Source organism: Corythoichthys intestinalis, chromosome 7 (assembly GCF_030265065.1).
Source record: "Corythoichthys intestinalis isolate RoL2023-P3 chromosome 7, ASM3026506v1, whole genome shotgun sequence".
Taxonomy (NCBI): Eukaryota; Metazoa; Chordata; class Actinopteri; order Syngnathiformes; family Syngnathidae; genus Corythoichthys; species Corythoichthys intestinalis.
In genome coordinates, this window is record NC_080401.1 from 55,506,923 (window position 1) to 55,527,225 (window position 20,303).

The 20,303-nt window shown below is 38.4% G+C and overlaps 3 long non-coding RNA genes across 3 annotated transcripts in view; 2 read left to right on the top strand and 1 right to left on the bottom strand.

Annotated features, from left to right (window-relative positions):
* The window catches only part of LOC130919452 (uncharacterized), a 37,134-nt gene that overhangs the window by 10,819 nt on the left and 6,012 nt on the right, over positions 1–20,303 (top strand). Inside the window, exon 2 of the long non-coding RNA XR_009063961.1 lies at positions 17,877–17,956. This is a non-coding gene — a long non-coding RNA (uncharacterized LOC130919452). The remainder of the gene's footprint in view (positions 1–17,876; positions 17,957–20,303) is intronic.
* LOC130919453 (uncharacterized) overlaps positions 1–20,303 on the bottom strand; it is a 32,735-nt gene that overhangs the window by 6,614 nt on the left and 5,818 nt on the right. The window contains exon 2 of the long non-coding RNA XR_009063962.1: positions 17,143–17,294. This is a non-coding gene — a long non-coding RNA (uncharacterized LOC130919453). The remainder of the gene's footprint in view (positions 1–17,142; positions 17,295–20,303) is intronic.
* On the top strand, positions 12,819–14,689 carry LOC130919451 (uncharacterized). Its single transcript, XR_009063960.1, has 3 exons — positions 12,819–12,920; positions 13,551–13,679; positions 13,796–14,689. It is a non-coding gene; the product is annotated as an uncharacterized LOC130919451 (long non-coding RNA).

Sequence of the window (20,303 nt, forward strand, 5' to 3'; positions counted from 1 at the left end):
CTATGAATTTATTACGGAAACTATGACGAATATTCACCTCGTTCTCGTGTCGTCAGACGACAAGTGGCATCAATCTCGTTATGTTTTAGTCTCCCCAGACACGTTTTCAGCGCGTCATCTTGACGTCATTGTCATGAAAACATTTTGCGTTGAAGAAATATTTTCATTATCGTCATCGTTAACGAAAACAACACTGGTTTACGCTGTAACCTCAATCTCCGAGTCCCCGACAGGGAAATGACAAAAGCCGGACTAATTCCGGTGGCATAAAATACCATTAGGGAGTTTTAAGAAGTCGGCAGTTTTGACCATTATCCATTAATTTAGCCATGTCGTACTGAATAGAAGCATTTTTTGATATTTCATTTTCCATTTAGCACAAAACTGTTATTTGTTATTATTTCTTATACAGTAATCGGGGAAATAAATACTTAGATACAAAGAATATCATGTAAAAATGTTTCAGTAGAGCGATAAAAACGATGATATTTTTCAGTCTGCTCTAGTCATCAGCCTCTTCTTGTCTTTGTTAACTTTTTCTCGTTCTAAATCTTCCTCCTCCTCCAAATACGACTCAAACATATATGGCTGTAAGTCACATACTTCCTCTGGATCAACAATATCGTTGGAAAAATTCACACTTGAACCAGAATTGCTGAAAAACGCTTCCTCCTCCATCGGGCTCAATGCTAAATCCGCTGAAATCGCTCCTTCTCAAGATTCAAGATGGAGGCGCCAGAGCGCTATAATGACAGGAGGAGCTAAACGGCAGATTTAAAGACGCATTTTTCGTCATCTGTGCTTTGCAAAATTGTTGTTTATAGTTGAATTATCTCAAAATATGATTTAATTCCAATAATCCAATTTAAGATTTTTTTTGTCATGTAATATGCACTTTAAAGTAATAGTAGTAAAATGGAGAACAACAGGCTAAATAGGCCTCTGCTAACACAACATCAAAACAGTTTTTTGGATAACTTTGGCATTTAAAAAAAAAAACACAAGCTAACAAGCTGGGTGGAGAAGAAACATAAGTCACACTTGAGTAGCGCTGCAACAATTGATCGATTAACTTGAGTAATTCGATTACAATAAAGATTCAAAATAGATTTTGCCGATTCGAGTATTCGTTTAAATAAAGGTGTTGTAATGGTCTGTTTTGAAACTGTTTTCATTTAGTTTTTTTTTTTTTTTGGGGGGGGTGGATACACTGCTCTCTTGTGGCAACAGTGAATAGGACATAACACATTTCACATGGCTGAATCCAGCTGCTCCCTGTAAAGACCAATGTAAGCTAAGTCTTTGTGTCGGCTAATGTTGTTTTAATGCATTCGCAATTTTGATTTGTAGGTATATGTAGATGTTTTTGTGGGAAAATGTGTTTGAACCATTTGTTGTGAGCATTGAAAAAAAAAACATTGGCATTTTATAGCATTTAAGCTAGTGGACTTTTACTGTGTAAGTTAGACAATTGTTCTTTTGTTGTACTCAGATACTCATGTATTTCTTTTTTATACTGTTTGAGGATCAGCTCAGGTATTTGAAGTTTTTATGTTCCTTATCCAATTACTCGAGTATTCGGACTAACTGGTTCATCGCTCAATCGAATACTAAAATAATCGATAGCTGCAGCCCTACACTTGAGTATAAGTCGCAGACCCAGTCAACTTAAAAAGATAAGTGTAATTTATAATCCGGAAAATATGGTAATTATTTCATGGACATGTGTTGCAACACTTTATGAATTAATTTTATCTGTTAAACTCACCCTTCAAAGTACATCAAGCCAAGATGAGCTGATTTTAGATAAATGAACGATGCCGAGTGTAAATGTGTAAAACTGAGTAAAATTACATGGGTGCATTTTCATTTTTTCACTTTTATGTTTTTTTGGGTTTTTTTGTCGCTATCAAATGTCCAAATCGGCCCTGTTGGATGCAAACAGGTTAAAAGTGATGCATCTTTTGCCACCAGACAAAAGTGTCTTTGTCAGCAGCACCTCCCGCCATCTTGCACTTCTGACAAATTAAATTCCACGCACCGCATTTCACGGCCAATTACACCGCCGTCCTGCCGAAAGAGGACGTCATCAATTCTTCACAATTCTGCTTTTCATACTGCCGTGAAATCCACTCGTGATGTCTTTTTTTCTAAGCGGCGACAGGAAGGCCATGCCTTATTCAACCTTTGACCCTTTCTCTTCTCTGACTAAATTAACTCCCATGCATATCTGAGTTGAACAAGCGTAAATCTGTCGTCAAGTTATGGCGAAATTCTTTTTTTACCTCAGACCTTTGACTATTTGTCTTCTCATCACCTCCCAAGCAAATTTGCGTTAAAAATGTGTAAATCCATTATAAAGTTCCCTAAAAAAATTTTTTTTACCTCTACGACGTTTGACCTTTGACCCTTTCTCTTCTCACCATATCACCTCCCATGCATATCTGAGTTGAATGTCATCAAATTATCGCAAAACTGCTTTCATGACCTCTGACCTTTGACCATTTGTCTTCTCATCAAATCACTCCCAAGCAAATTTTGAGTTAAAATTAGGGCTGTCAAAATTATCGCGTTGACGGGCGGTAATTAATTTTTTTAATTAATCACGTTAAAATATTTGACGCAATTAACGCACATGCCCCGTTCAAACAGATTAAAATGACAGCAGTGTAATGTCCGCTTGTTACTTGTTTTTTGGTGTTTGGCGCCCTCTGCTGGCGCTTGGGCCCAAATGATTATATGAGTTTCAGCACAATGAGTGAGCATGGTTTAATTATTGACATCAAAAATGACGAGCTACCAGTTTATTTTTTGATTGAAAATTTTTACAAATTTTTAATAAAACGAAAACATTAAGAGGGGTTTTATTATAAAATTTCTATAACTTGTACTAACATTTATCTTTTAAGAACTACAAGTACATGGATCACTTTAAGAGAATGTTAATAATGTTTATGCCATCTTGTTGATTTATTGTTATAATAAACAAATACAGTACTTATGTACCGTATGTTGAATGTATATATCCGTCTTGTGTCTTATCTTACCATTCCAACAATAATTTACAGAAAAATATGTCATATTTTATAGATGGTTTGAATGGCGGTTAATTAATTTTTGAGCTGTAACTCAATTAAAGATTTTAATCGTTTGACAGCCCTAGTTAAAATGCGTAACTCCGTTATCAAGTTCTCACAAAATTCCTTTCCTGACCTCTGTGACCTTTGACTTTTTTTCCTCATCAGCTCCCATGCAACTTTGATTTAAATAGCTGTAAATCTGTAATCAGGTTATTGCAAAATTCCTTTGATGACTTCTTCGACCTTTGACCCTTTATCTTCTCTCACCATATCAACTCCCGTGCATATCTGAGTTGAGTAGGTGTAGATCTGTTCTCAAGTTATCGCGAAATATTTTTTTGACCTCTGAACTTTGACCATTTGTCTTCTCATCATATGAACTCCGAAGCACATTAGAGTTAAAAAGGCGGAAATCCGTTAAAAATTTCTCTGTCAATTCATTTTTTGACCTCTACGACCTTTGACCTGCTCTCAACGTATCAGCCCCCCACCCCGTCATCAAGTTATCACAAAATTCTTTTTATGACCTCATCTTCTTTTAACCCTTTCTCTTCTCACCATATCACCTCCCATGCATATCTGAGTTACTTTCACTCGCTGGCGTGTCGACCTCCCCCCCAAAACCAAACCAAACTCGTCAACGCTGATGAGTTCAGGTTGGGTGGGGTGGTAGCCACACTAAGCCACACGGTTGCTAACCGTCATATGCTATTGTTTAGCCACAACCGGGTTCATTACCTTTTACTTTTCACCCTTCACACAACCGCTGCAAACTGAAATGTTGTTTAATCCATCTGCAGGTGACCATCATGATTTTACGACACTATGCGGGTATACACTCGTGTGTGCTGGTCTTCCTTAAGGCAAAACGCTACTGCTTTTGTCCACCGGCGTCGCTAAAATCAACTAAAACTGAAAAGTTACAAAGTGTTGTTTTAAATCCTTTATGAAAACCACTCCACTTTCCCCCCCTGACAAATCATCCAACTTTGCTTTCAAGTAGATCGCGCGCGACCAATGGCGGGACGTTAGCCCGGAAAGGCTTTCGTCTCGACGATCAGGACGAAGGGCCGCCGTGAAATGAGTCCCGAGAAAACAATTCCTCCGAACCGAGCGACTGTGACGCCTCTTTAATTGCCTGGGGTCACCCGCCACGCGGCTTAAAGTCAACCCGCCAGCCTTTTCGGAAGCCCCCTATCTCACCTCGCTGAAATCTATCACTTAAACGTACAAAAAGGGGTGAAAAAGAAAGACTCTGAAGCCATCCTCTTTCTGAATGCTGGCTTTCTTCTCCTCCTTTCTTTCTTCTCTCCACTATCAGAGGAAATTCTCATGAATGATTTATATGTGTCTCGTTATCAGCCGCCATTTCTATAGACCCCCCCGATGCATTGAGCGAGACATTTGTGGCGTAATTGTTAATTTTAGCGCCCATAATGGCTTCAGATGGCGGGGCCGATTAGACATTTATTACACAATTAAATGAAACATACTCGAGAATCACAAAAGGGCCCCCCGCCGTAATTATTTCAGGCCATTAATAAAAGGGGGCATTAAATTATATTGGACACAAAAGGCAAGCCAAATAGATTTTCCATTAGAGCAATAGAAGTAGAGAGAGGAGTAATAGATCCTGCCTCAATTCACCGGCAAATTAATTGTTGCCCGGCCTATTTCCACTCACACGCGCACCACAATGACTCGACTAGTCGGTGGCCCCCGGTGCGCTCATCCCTTATTATATATCGAGAAAAATGCCATTGTTTGACGTCCACAATGGAGACTTTCCATCTCAGTCCACCCCTCCACTTTTCTGACTCTGGCTTCATTTCCTCCTTTCAACAGAGTGAATAAACAGCAATAAAGGATGCGCGTGCGTCATAATGTGGCCACTGGCGGGCCACTCGGCTTGAAAAGGAGGATGTTTTTCATCAGATTTCGCCGAGAATCCGGCGTTCGCTAGCCAATGGAAAGTGAGGTTCGGCTTTCGGAACTTTTCCGCGTCTGAAAGCGGTGATGGAAAATGTCTTTCGTCGTGAATACCGTAATTTTCGGACGGGAAGACCCTACTTTTTTCCTTCATTTCGAATCCTGCGGCTTATAGTCCAGTGCGGCTTATTTGTTGGTTTATTTGGGTTAATAGGTAACACTTCATTAGACAGCGGCATAAGAATGTCATAAAACCATCATAATTATGACATGACTAGGGCAGAATCCATCGATTATTTTAGTAGTCGATCAATCAATGAACTAGTTAGTTCGAATAATCGAGTAATTAGGTAAGGGGGTGGTTTGGCTCAGTGGTAGAGTAGATGTCCCCCAACACAGAGGTTGTGGGTTCAATTCTCCGCCCTGATGAACTCACGCAAGATACTGAACTCCACATTGCTCCTGGTGCTGCGTCACCAGTAGGTGGATGGCAAGATAGTGTAACGCGCCTTGAAAGGTGGAAAAGCGCTATATACCCTAATTTTCGGATTATAAACCGCTACTTTTTTCCCTCATTTTGAATCCTGCGGCTTATAGTCCAGTGTGGCTTATTTGTTGATTTATTTGGGTTAATGGGTAACACTTTATTTAACAGCGGCATCATAAGACTCTCATAAGAACATCATAATTATGACATGACACTATCATGGGCATTCCTGAATGCTTATAACAGATGTCAACATGTGTCATGTGGCATATTATGTCACTAAATCCATTTATGTCCAGCTCAGATCTTTTACGTCCATTCAAAAGTGAGATAATTTGCTGGATGACACTAACCGACATCTATTATAAGCATTCATTAATGCTTGTGACAGTGTCATGTAATAATTATAACAGTATTATGGCACCACTATCCAAGAAAATGTTACCAAATACCATAACTAGCAATTAATGAAACAACTGGAACAGTAACTGAAGAAATAATTAGCACAGAACATGACTGTTATTTACATCTGTAGTGCCGCCATGCATGCTTGGAGGAATGTTTCGATGACAACAGTGTTGAGAGCAGGTGGCAGCAGAGGTTGACTGTCTACACCAAGGAAGCAGTGATGGCCAAATGAAGCTTTTAGTGACAATAAGGCTTTGCAGGCAATTGGTTCAAAGCTTAATGGTGGTTCATTTGGTCTCATGACGGTCTTATGGTGCCATTGTCAAATGAAGTGTTACCAGTTAATATCTTTTGGTGTAAATATCCCATAATACAATGAGGACAACTGCGGCTTATTGTCCAGTGTGGCTTATCTATGAACAAATGCCGTTTTCATGTCAAATTTGGTGGCTGGCGGCTTATAGTCAGGTGCGCCTTATAGTCCAGAAATTACGGTAAGTATAACACCATTTACCACCAAGGAACATGAAAAATTAGAATACCTGAGCTGAGTCTCAAATGGTATAAAAAAATTAATGAGGATCTATGTACAACAAAAACACAGTAGGCTAACTTACATAGCAAAAGTCCACCAGCTTAAATGCTAAAAATGCTAACTTTTTTTTTTCAATGCTCTTAATGAATCATTCAGACACATATTATATTACCTAAAAAAAAACTGCTAAACATACTTATAAACTAAATTCTGACTGCATTAAAAAACAAACTCAAACAATAATTTAGCTTATGTTGGTCTTAACAGGGAGCAGGTGGATTCAGCCATGTGAAATGAGGCATACCAGAGAGCAGTGTATCCACTCAAATCAATAAAACTAAAAGCAAGCACTTTCAAAATTAACCATTACAACCCCACTTTAATTAACGAATACTCGAAGCAGCAAAATTGAACTTGAATCTTTTTTTTCTAATCGAATACTCGAGTTAATCGTTGCAGCACTAGACATGACACTGTCATTGGTGTTACTGAATGCTTATGAAAGATGTCATTAAGTGTCATCCAGCAAATTATGTCCATTTATGTCCAGCTTGGATCTTTTACATCTATTCAAAAGTTAGATAATTTACCAGAAAACAATAAATGACATCTCTTATAAGCATTCATTACGGCTCATGACAGTGTCATGTCATAATTATGATTGTCTAATGACAGTCTTTTGGCGCCACTGTCAAATAAGGTGTTACCAAACACCATAACTAGTAATTAATGAAACAACTGGTACAGGAACTGAAGACATAATTAGCACGGAACTTGAATTTTGATTGTTATTTACATCTGTAGCGCTGCAGTGCATGCTAGGAGGCATGTTGGACAACAACAGTTTTGACAGCAAGTGGCACAAGAGGGAGCAGTGATGGCCTAATGAAGCTTCTTGAAGCAATGAATCATGGTGGTTCATTTGGTCTTATGACAGTCGTATGATGCCGCTGTAAAATAAAGTGTCAACAATTAATATCTTTTCGTGTAAATATCCCATAATACAGTGAGGACAGGCCATAGACTTCATTACTACTGACGTGGAACTATCAGAGGGGGCCGAGCTTCATTTAGTAATAGCCGAAGACGGCACACGCTCATGTCGGATTTAAGCCTGGATTTAACTACGAAAGCTGTACCGCATACAAACAGGATTCAAGGTAAATATGATATTTTTCGTACCATGCATGCGTGATTGAAGCATTTATTCGAGGGAATTTTCTTCTTTGTTTACACATGGAGGCGGCTAATTTTCGCAACTGACTAGCCTCATAGTTGGCAATATTTACGTGAAATAAATGCTACCTGCACGTTTTTTTGCTTTTAACCAAGAATCGAGACTTTTTTTTATGTCCACAGCTATAAAGAATTCAGGGATTTAAGCATTTATTCACAAGAATTTTTGCCAGAAAAGCTCTGTTTGCGTCACACGGCTGTTAGCATCATTCACTAACAGAGTAGCATTGGACTTCGACATATATCATAAAATAAACGCTAACTGCACGGTTTCTTTGCTTTAAACTAACAATCGAGACTGTTTCAGGTCCATATCTATGACGAATTCGGGGATTTAAGCATTTATTCAAATAATTTTGGCCAGAAAAGCTCTGTTTACACCAAGCGGCCGCTAGCCTCATTCGCTAACAGTATATAGTGTATAATGATTATAAAGGGCTATTCTATTCTATAATAAGTTGTGGTTGTATAAAGAATTTATTAATCGTCTATTTACATATTATTTGATTCTGCATGTTTTCCTCAAGTATTAAGTTTCTGATGTTTCTGATTGATTTTTGTCAAAAACTTATATGAAATGTTAAATATTGCGATTGATCCTGCAAATAAAGGTGATTATCTCTGTATTTGGTGATTTTTGTGCATCTAGTGTAAAATCTGAAACTTTTATAGCCATTTTAAGTTGTGTGATACTTATATAAAAAATAAATAATCGGGATTTTATAAGAGAACAACTTTGAATTTTTTGATACCGCTGATCATGGAGACTTATATATGGCTAATGTGGCATTAGCCTGTGCTAGCCTGTGTTGGTTTTAGGTCGGTAGCAGCTTTGGCTTTAAAAATATTTGAATTATTTGAAGTTTTTGAAAATAGACACCCTACGAATCGGCCCCGTTTCCAGTGTCATGTCAATAGGTTATGAGGTCTACGGACATGCTTATAGTCCAGTGTGGCTTATCTATGAACAAATGCCGTTTTCATGCCAAATTTGAAGGGTGTGGCTTATAGTCAGGTGCGCCATATAGTGCAAAAATTACGGTAATCTGTCTTGGCAGAGGTGATTGCTCTGAAGCCTGGTTTATGCTTCTGCATCAGGTCGACGGCGTAGCACTGGCGTCGACCATATGCCATTGATGAGCATTTGAAGCTCTGCGCAAAAGTGATGCATTGCGCTGTAGCGCGCCTTTCAGTCATTAGGGGCGTGTATCCTTATCTTAGTGTGGTTTTGCAGACTTTTGCAGGTCATATAGCACTCCCTGGATTTCTTTAATGTCAGAGATGAGGCGATAGGTGGGTCCCACACTTTTTCCCTATGGCGTGGCTGCCAGGGCGTGGCTGGCCCCCGCGGCGGCTTCTCGGCGCTCTCCTGCTTCCGCCCTCTCCTCTCTTTTCTGGCTGGGTATCCTCCATGCGTTCCGGCACGGGTCACTGGCTAGGTGCCAAAGGGTGGGCCGGGTATTGCCTGCTCCGGGTAGGGATCCTGCCCTGCCCTGGGCTTAGTGGTTCGTGGTGGTCCCGCGGTGTGCCGTGTCGGTTGGGGGTCTGTGGCAGTGGCTCGTGGACCGGGTGGGGATGCGGTGGTGGGAATGGGCGTGAGGGTTGGTGGTGCGTCCCCTCGTCCCATCACTGAAGGCTATTTGATGGGCTCACTGATGGTCCAGGGGACAACCCTGGATCCCGGGGGGATGACGGCAGCCTCCTCGCTGGTGCTGCGGGAGGAGGGATGGGCTGCGCTGGCCGTCCCCCTTTCCCCGATTGGCTGGGTAAGGGCCGTGGCCTTGGGAAGGCTCCCGCCTGGCATTTCCACTCATTTTGAGGACTATCACATGCCTGATAGGATTCACGCATGACTAGGTGCAATTAGACACACTCAAGTAGAGAAACTCGATGTCAGGATTAGCGATCAGGCAGCATAGAACAGGATGCCAACATATCCACACTCAGGATTCACACAAATACTGGGTTCTACATCTCATATGGCTGATTTGTGGACACTTCACCCCTCTCAATCACTTATCTTTCTGACTCCACACCCCCACCTGGTGTCAACCAGAAATACAACGATAGCACCAACATATTCATAGTTAGTGTAGGCGTTCAATTTATTTCTTGTTGTTTGTGTTTCTTCTCTGTCCCTCTCCTTTTTTTTTCATCCCCCCCATAACCCCTTCCTGTTCACTGCTTTCTCCTAATAAACGGAACATATTGAATAATCACAATGTATCACCATGTGATACATTAAAACTAGGGCTGTCAAAATTATCGCGTTAACGCGCGGTAATTAATTTTTTTAATTAATCACGTTAAAATATTTGACGCAATTAACGCACATTTCCCGCTCAGAAAGTATTCTGCCTTTTGGTAAGTTTTACAGCAAGACATTTTGTGCTGTCCAACAGCGAACTCTTGTGGTCACTTTGCGACATGGTTTATTGTTTTCTTTCCAGTTCATTAGTGCTGCACGACGTCTCGGGCTGATAATGTTGTGCTTATATGATCCTTGGACAAGATTTGTCCGTAAGTGTGGTTGTTGTAAAGAATGTACATACTATGTTAGTAAGTGAAATGTTATATTTTTTGTATGAGACGCTTTTTGTTTATGTTTAGTGAACCTGTATAGCGTGCTAAGCTAACGTTGTTGCTAATGCAATGCTTGTGTACTTTTTTTTTGTAGTTTTACGACGGTCTAAAGAGGACAATGGTTTGAGGCCATTTTATTAATAAATCAGATGAAAAAGGAAGAAGTCTAATTATTAAGGCGTCGTTCACTAGCTGTCTAGCTTTGGAAAAAGTGGACGCTTCGGAATGAGGACAGCATGGACAGATTTAAATGACAGTAGAGTGAAATGCCCACTACAGTCCTTTTGTACCGTATGTTGAATGTATATATCCATCTTGTCTTATCTTTCCATTCCAACAATTTATTTTACAGAATATATATATAATTTACAGAAAAATATGGCATATTTTATAGATGGTTTAAATTGCAATTAATTGCGATTAATTACGATTAATTAATTTTTAAGCTGTAATTAACTCGATTAAAAATTTTAATCGTTTGACAGCCCTAATTGAAACTGTTTAGACCAATTGGACACTCAGATTCCCATTCTCCGTGTCAAGCAGCTGAACAGCACAGGTTTAAAAAAAAATGTCAGAGAAGGAGCAGCTGTTTCTAAAGCTGGAGCTCATCAAAATAGAAAAATAATTGCTTTTACTCCAAATGTTGAACCGCAGAAGACACAGTAAACGTTTCAAACGCTAAACCAGTCGAGGCAGCGAACGGGTGAATTTTCCACACTTGCTCACCCACTGAGATGCATGAACGAAGAGATGTGCTTTCGTTGTTTTTGGATCACAGCGGGCAGATTTGACGATCTTCTACATCATACCAGCAAACACACAGCATGCCTGATGCTGAAATGACGTTTTGTGTGGACCAATCACTGTCCTTGTTGTCACATAGCAACGCATCACCGTGACGTGAAGTCAAGTATTTTGGGAGGCGCACGTCAGGAACGACGTAGGGTTCAAGCAGGGTACGCCGTCAAGGGCTACAAGGAAAGCTCAGCTTCCCCTAAAATGTCAAAAATAAATGATCAAATGGATACTGTTGTGTGTACATTTCATTGACTAAATATGCGCTACAATGCGCTTAATTTTTGTTGAGAATTAGCTTCTGACCACTGGTTACGATGCGGCTTGCTTTCCATTCTTTTACGAAGTTTCATGGTCCTTTCATCAGCGTGGAAGCTGTTGGTCTTCAAAGTTGAGAGTGCATTGCTCGACTACAGCAAAACGAGACAAGTCATTGGCTAAAGGCTAGGTTTATCCCGCCTATCGGATGCTGTGCATCTCTGCATGATGATTGGATGATCTGTCTCAGTCTGAAACTCTTTTAGATTGACAGCAAATGAGCAAATCACTGATCTTGTCATATTAACATCCGCGGGAGGCATTTTTTAGTTTTTCATTCCATTGTTCTGAGTTGAACCGGAGACTCATAATCATCCTTGCAACACTTACTTTGTTAAAAATGAGTGGCAAAAAATCGAGCTTGTATTTCTTGTGTTTTTTCTATTGTAGCTACTTGTGTTTGGAAACTTGACTTCTGGCACTCTAGTTGCTTTCCCTACCGAGCAGAGGGTGCCGCTGAGCCACTCAACTATCACGAAGCACTCACAGGCGGACACAGTTTGAGCTTGGAATTTGGTAGCAATTAATGTTTCGTCAATGACAATACTAGCAGCGGTATCAATACCGTTACGGTGGTAAAATTACATCGTCTGTTTTAGATTTGTAAAAAAATATCGTTTAGCGATATAGGGCGATACAAAACGTCACAATACGCATCAAGTTGGAAAAATAACGCATAACACATAAATACTATGAGTAACCACGAGCCATTTTGTGGCAGTCATGAGTAGGGCTGTCAAAATTATCGCGTTAACGGGCGGTAATTAATTTTTTAAATCAATCATGTTAAAATATTTGACGCAATTAATGCACATGCCCCGCTCAAACAGATTAAAATGACAGCACAGTGTCATGTCCACTTGTTACTTGTGTTTTATGGTGTTTTGTCGCCCTCTGCTGGTGCTTGGGTGCGACTGATTTTATGGGTTTCAGCACCATGAGCATTGTGTAATTATTGACATCCACAATGGTGAGCTAGTCGTTTATTTTTTGATTGAAAATTTTACAAATTTTATTAAAACGAAAATATTAAGAGGGGTTTTAATATAAAATTTCCATTACTTTTACTAACATTTATCTTTTAAGAACTACAAGTCTTTCTGTCCATGGATCGCTTTAACAGAATGTTAATGCGATCTTGTTGATTTGTTATGATAAACAAATGCCGTACGTATGTACAGTATGTTGAATGTATATATCCGTCTTGTCTTATTTTTCTATTCCAACAATAATTTACAGAAAAATATGGCATATTTTATAGATGGTTTGAATTGCGATTAATTACAATTCATTCTTAACCCCTTAACGCCGAATGTCGCGATTCGGCATCATACCGTTCCCGCTTTGAAAGCGGCCAAAATATCGTCTGCCTTTGTTCACTGCCGGTACATTAATGTCAAACACATGCCTAGGAACCTTTTTCAAGCATTAGTTTCAGTCGTGTCCGACCAGGAACAACACCGCTTCCTTTTCCGGACCGTGATATTCAAGATGAAAGCCACGTCGAAGTCCTGCGCACCAACTTGACTAATTCATTCAATTCAAGGTAAGTCAGCTAAAATAAAAAAATATGTACCGTCTTATCGTGTACTTGTGTTGCTAACACGATGAGATAGAGTTTCTATGATGAGTATTTTTGAAGCTCTATGACGATTTTGGTTTGTAGCGCTATCGCTACAGCCGGCATCATCGGAAAAGCACCTCCCCCCTCCCCCGCCACCCCGCAAACGTAAATGCGTTGTTTGTCGAAGGTTTGCAACACTCGCACGCGTTTTATCTATAAACTATCACTCTCGTTATCATCTGTAAACATTACAAAAGTAAAGTGTTGCATAAAAAAGGGCATTTGTGGTTACTATTTTTCTGTAGAACAAATAAATGAACGCATCCTTTATATGCAACGGTGCACACGGGTGCCTCCATGTCGTTCCACTTTTAGACACGTTTTATTCAGACATTGCCACACTTGTTGTCATCTGTAGACATAATAAACATAACGTGTTGCATAAACAATGTCATTGCTATTGATTTATTTTTCTTATTTCTATATAATGAAAAATGAACACAGCATGAGCTGATAACTACCAAACAGAAGCAAATGTATGTATGTTGATGGTTTTCAACACATTTTGTTTTGAAATTATAACAGTAATTTCTTTACCTTATTTTTCTGCAGAAATACAAATGAATGCAGCAGCTTTTTACGCAAAGCTAGCACACCGGGCCAAACCACCTCCTGTTGAGAGTGCTCTCAGTGAGAGTGAGGGCAGCGATGAGGAGTACAATCCTAATAAAGCAAGTGAAGGTGAGTTTGTGTCAAAATTGAGCTTGTTTGACATCTATGGATGTAACTACGTGAACACACTGAAAAGATAAAAATGTTTGGTGTTTCCTAAAGTGATTTATTATTTTCTGCACCAGGTGATGAAAGCAGCAGCGATGACTCTACAGTGGACATTAGCAGCAGTGAGGAAGATGATGATGATGATCCGCCTCATCCACCTCCAACCACCAGTGCTGCACCTGCAAGATCTGCAAGAGCTACATCAAGGGCAGATCAAGCCTAAAGCAATATATCCAAAAAAAAGCCATACAAATTGGGATAGAAGATTTTTGTACTGTGCGACACAAGAGGTCTGGTGCACTCATTTGACATATTCACAGGGAAAATAGATCCGGTACCAGGCCAACCAGACATAGGAGCCAGTGGTAACATTGTGCTCAAGCTTGCACAAGTCATTCATCCTGCTCTTCTTTGATAACTGGTTCTCATCTGTAGATCTGTTTGTTGCTCTTGCAAAAAAGGGCATACCTGCACTTGGGACCGTGCAGCACAATCGCCTGCGTGGGTGCTGTTTCAGTGCAGACTCATAGATGAAGAAGAAGCGAAGAGGGACATTTGAAGAGCAAGAGGCTCTTGTGGACAATGTCTGCATAAGAGCAGTCAAATGGTTTGACAATAGAGGGGTGATTGTTGCCAGCACATTTGCCAGTGCCCTGCCTGTTATGATAAAAATCATCTTTTATTTATTTATTTACATCATATGTCTTCTAGTCTGATTAAAAATGTGATGTACATCTGTGTTTAAACAAAAACAATAATTGTTTTTCAGAATTTCACAAGCAGTGAAAAAAGATGTTGCGATAAAAGTGTGTTCAGACCTGAGATGGGTATGTGCCTTTTTTGCCATTTGTTTTCCTTTATTGCCTGTTGTCGCTAATCGGCATCATACCTAAATGTATGACTATTTTATGGGCTATATTCAAATTAACACTTTCAATTTAATTTAGCATCTATTTGAAAGTAAAAACACACCCCAATTTTTTTTTTTATTATTGGAAAAAAATTTAGGCATTAAGGGGTTAAGCTGTGATTAACTCGATTAAAATTTTTAATCGTTTGACGGCCCTAGTCATAGGATGGGGTGGATGGCATATTCTTTACAGTGTGTAAGCAGAAGAACTGGCTTCTGTACACAATATTATTCATTAAGTGACAAAACTAAAATTATCACATGACAAAAAACTAAATAGCATAAAGTTAAAATGTTATTTACAACTGTAGCGCTGCAATGCATGCTGGGAGGCAGGAGGCATGTTGTCCAAGTAGGTCCACCTGCAGCCCGCAGTACTCGCGTTTGGTGGATGACGAACGTTTGATCTAATTGGTCGTTGAAAGCAGTGGGCGTGGTTCATTGAAGACAAACGCTTGATCTGATTGGTCATTGATAGCAAGGGATAAGAGTTCTAGCTGGTCAGAAGAGGTCGCTCTTCAGGGAAGACGTTTCATCCATTTTTAAAAATGTAAATTAACTTTAGAACTATATGTATTAACCCTTAAAAGTCGTAGAGTCACATTTTCGGTAGGATTATGTAAATCATAATATTCCAAGGTCTAGTTAGTTTAGGGCTAAAGAAATCTATAATTTTCCTATTATAAGGAAGATTAGTTGAGTTTAGGGCTCAAACCCTTCCAGTTAAGTTTAGGGTGAATTGTGGGTAATCAGGTTCTGAGCTAAAGGTGTTACATGTATATGGGCAAATCCCCCCAAATCAATATATCTATTCATTACTGTATATCACGGTTAGGATTGTTTAAAGCAGAGGGCGCGGTTGGCGGATGACGAACTTGGATCTGATTGGTCGTTAAAAGCTGTGGGCGTGGTTGGCAAATGGCGAACGTCCGTCTCATGTTGGATGACAACAGTGTTTAAAGCAGATGGCAGCAGAGGCTGTCCATCTCTTCCAAGGGAGCAGTGATGGCCAAATGAAGTAATGAAGCTTTGCAGCCAATTGGTTCAAAGCTTCATGATGGTTCATTTGCTCTATGGCGCTATTATGTGGTCTTGAAGCCCAAGAGGCCAACAGTGTTAAAAATTCGATGGCTATTTGTTTACGAAAATGATATGAATGTGCTTGTGTTATCATATGAACAAAATGCAACAAGTGCTATAAGGATAATTTGCTAATCATTTTTATTAACATAAAATAGCAGGTTTGAAAACGTTTTTTGTGTGTGTGCGAAAGTATTTCACTAGCATTAGATATTATTATTAGAGTTGTTCCGATCTTGTTTTTTTTGCTCCCGATCCGATCGTTTTAGTTTGAGTATCTGCCGATCCTGATATTTCCCGATCCGATTGCTTTTTTTTTTTTTTTTTGCTCCCGATTCAATTCAGATCATTCCCGATATTTTTTTCCCGATCATATACATTTGGGCAATGCATTAAGAAAAAAATGAATAAAACTCGGACGAATATATACATTCAACATACAGTACATAAGTACTGTATTTGTTTATTATGACAATAAATCCTCAAGATTGCATTTACATTATTAACATTCTTTCTGTGAGAGGGATCCACAGATAGAAAGACTTGTAATTCTTAAAGGATGAATGTGACTTTGTATATTGTGACAAAATATTGCCATCTAGTGTATTGGTTGAGCTTCAGTAAATGATACTGTAGCCATTTAACTGTTCTGCCCAAATGCATGATGGGAAGTGCAACCATGACTGTGCGTGGTGGCACCAATTGATATATCTTCTCTGCGTTGGGAAATAACAGGTTGTTAGGAAAAAGATCAACTACTACATTGCTTCCCCACATTGCTTCCCACGATATTTCTAATTGTTGAGAGAGGGATCGTTAGGCTTTAGCCAATTAAAAAAAGGCGACAAAGACTACCAAAGTTTATTCTACTCATTTTACGCTGCCTTTTAGCTCTATACATAGGTAAAATGGCGCCATCATAGATTGAACGAGACAATGCATGAGTAGGTTGTGCAGCACATGCATTAATTGCGTTAAATATTCTAGCGTGATTCATTTAAAAAAAATTCATTTCCGCTGTTAACGCGATAAATTTGATAGCCCTACTTTAAGCCAAAACTATAGACTCTGGATGAGTGTAAGACATTTTGTCTGTAACGTTAAATACAATTAGAAAACGATTTAATTAAAAATATATATATAAATTAAAAGAAGGCATGTCCGATATTTTTTTGCCGATTCCGATACTTTGAAAATGACGTGATCAGACCCGATCGATCGGGATGCTGATTAATTGGGACATCTTTAATTTTTATTATTATTATTAGCTTAGGTGTATCGTCAATCCCTAATCAGTATCATGGAGTACTAAATAATAACGAGCTAATGCTGAGCAATATGTACTCTTCGAGATCTAGTTTCCGACTGTCGGTAGTCCTACCCAATATGGCCGCCATCTACGCACACTGCCGTAAAAAAACGAAAATTTATTACCCTTCTCAAGACGATGACAGACGTCCAATCGTGGCATCCATTCACCCTTCTGCTGTGAATTTAAGTGACTTTACCACTCGAAGACATCCAATCCATTTCAAGCGAGAGGATAATTGGCTGCCTGCCTTCCGATTTCCGAATAAATAGGACGTCTGTAAACGTACAATCATGTTGTCTTAAAAAACAATGCAGTGGCAGAATGTTGGCAGACTGATACTACAATAAACAATGGCTTGTTAGCATTATTAGCAGAGTAGCGTAATATACTGAGATGCAAAATCATACTCATTTGTTGTGGTTTTAATATGTCAAAAACTAAAAATATTATTCTATTTTCTAATCATGACCATTTCTTTTATTTAATAAACGACCTTCCTCTTTTTTTTTTCTTTTCCAACACAATCAGTCACCTTGCGTCAGTATCACTAGTTCAGGTCAAACGTGACAGACTAATAAATCACCACCATTTAATCCAACAAAGGCCACAATTGTGCTTTGGTGCTTTCATTATTTGATCATTATTCAATCAAATAATAGCTTCCACCTTATATTTTAATTATTCCTGAGTATCAAAACAAGTGGAAAAGATTTAACAACGGCTACGTACATTAGCCATTTGCCTGCTAATTTCTTTTAGCTTGCCTATGGTGTTTGCATTATATGTTACCATTAAGCTTGTGGGTTTTGTTTGCCGTAATGATGTTCAAATAAAAAATGTGTCATCTTGTTTACAGCAAACATCAACTGAGCACGTTTGTGAAACTGGAAGAATACAAATCGGCTAGCCACACCAAGCTAGCAAGATGCCTCCAAGGTACTTCCTTGATTTCCATATTATGCTAATGTATTCTGCCTATTTTTAGAACTGCCTTGTTTTATGGAGATGGGTTACCATAGAAGCAGACTGGCACGCCCTGCAAAGTGCTGAGTCATGATATATTGATATTTCTGTTTTATTGGTGAACACTTTGTTTTTTTTTTTTTTTGAGGGGACAGATTGAACATACAAACAAATGATTTTTTTAAGTGCAATTCCAGTCGGAATTGTACCTTACATTTTTCTATGCCAAATTTACTCTCTGTAATGTGCGGAGCCCCTAAAGGGACAGCGACAGAAATTAATCACTTTTAAGCAATAGGGTGCACACAAGAAACAATCTGGTAAACATTAGCATTATATAGCTTTGAAGGTAGTGGGCTTTTGCTATGCAAGTTAGCCAAATGGTTTAAACATTAGCATCATATAGCATTTGAGCTAGCGGACTTTTGCTATGCAAGTTAGCCAATTGATGTAAACATTAGCATTATATAACATTTAAGCTAGCGGACTTTTGCTATGCAAGTTACCCAGTTGGTGTAAACATAAGCATTATATAACAATTAAGCTAGCTGACTTTTGCTATGCAAGTTAGCCAATTGGTATAAAAATAAGCATTATATAATAGGGTGATCATATTTTGATTTCCAAAAATGAGGACACTCGGCCCGGCCTCGAGATACTTGAATTTTACTTGAAGTCCACTCAAAGATGCCTATATAACTTTAATATATTTAAAGTGTGCCTCCTCCGTCTGGATAAAAAAATTCAGTTTTATTAAAAAAAAAAAAAAAAAAAACAACAACAACAAAAAAAAAAACATAGGCCGATTGCCATATATATTATACATTATATGGATTTTTTTTTTTTTTTTTTTTTTACTCAACTGGTTACTCAACAGGCTTTATTCTTCCTAAAAAAAATAATCAAACCTTAAAAAAAAAATAATAATAATAATAATAACAATAATGATTTTAAAAAATATATATATATTTATATAAATTAATCACGTTAAAATATTTGACGCAATTAACGCAGATGTCCCGCTCAGGCAGATTTAAATGACTGTACAACGAAAAGCTCACTTGTTGTTATTTAGTTTTGCCGCCCTCTGCTGGTGCTTGGGTGAATGACCATCTCGCATATTGCCTCAAACAGATTACAATGAGGCTGTTTATGGACATTAAGAGTGAAGAGAATGCCACCGGCCGCTTGGGGGTAGCGCCATTCCATACTCATGTTATTTCTTCAAAACGTGGGAGAATTAGTAGTTGTGAGACGTTTATGCTGTATTCACAATGCAATGCAAATTGCTATTTGTGCTCCACACATATTTCGGTAAGTTTTCTTTCTTTTAGTGGCAATTATGTGTCTCTTGTTGTATTTTGGGTAAGATATGTACAGATATATGTAATACAGTAAAGGCGAGTGGACACAGGCGTTCTTTGGACCGCGCCGTTTATTGGCAACTCCTTCACAACAAACATACAGTGGGGAGAACAAGTATTTGATACGCTGCCAATGGGAAAACCCATTGGCAGTGTATCAAATACTTGCTCTCCCCAATGTAAGTATCGTTTAGTGAAAGCACAACAAAAATAATATTCCTATCTCTCCAAAAGCACTTCAGTCTATAGTAATGAGGCCCTATTCTGACACACAGTTAAACAACAATGCAAAATGAACTGGCATTCCATATCAAGATAGCTATGCAAAATACACGTAAAACTTTGGTCGCTCTGTTTTTATAATTGTTATTTTTATTCTTCTTATTATATTAACTCTACTTTTGATTGAAAATTTTACAAATTTTATTAAAACAAAAACATGAAGAGGGGTTTTAATATAAAATTACTATAACTTGTAACTATAACATTTATCGTTTAAGAACTACAAGTCTTTCTATCCGTGGATCACTTTAACAGAAAGAATGTTAATGCCATTTGTGGATTTATTGTTACAATAAACAAATACAGTACTTATATACAGTATGTTGTATGTATATATCCGTCGTGTGTCTTATCTTTCCATTCCAACAATAATTTACAGAAAATATGGCATATTTTAGAGGTGGTTTGAATTGCGATTAATTAATTTTTAAGCTGTAATTAACTTGATTAAAATTTTTAATCGTTTGACAGCCCTAATATATATATATATATATATATATATATATATATGATGCAGACCCATGGAAATGTAGTCCAGTCAATACGCGCACACACAGTAGGCTATGTGCCAACTCAAAATGTTTATAAATTACTATCACGACCATTGTCGTTGACAAATTGTTATTCCCACTCAATTTTTATTTTCATTCAGGGTTCTAGATTGTACGCAAACA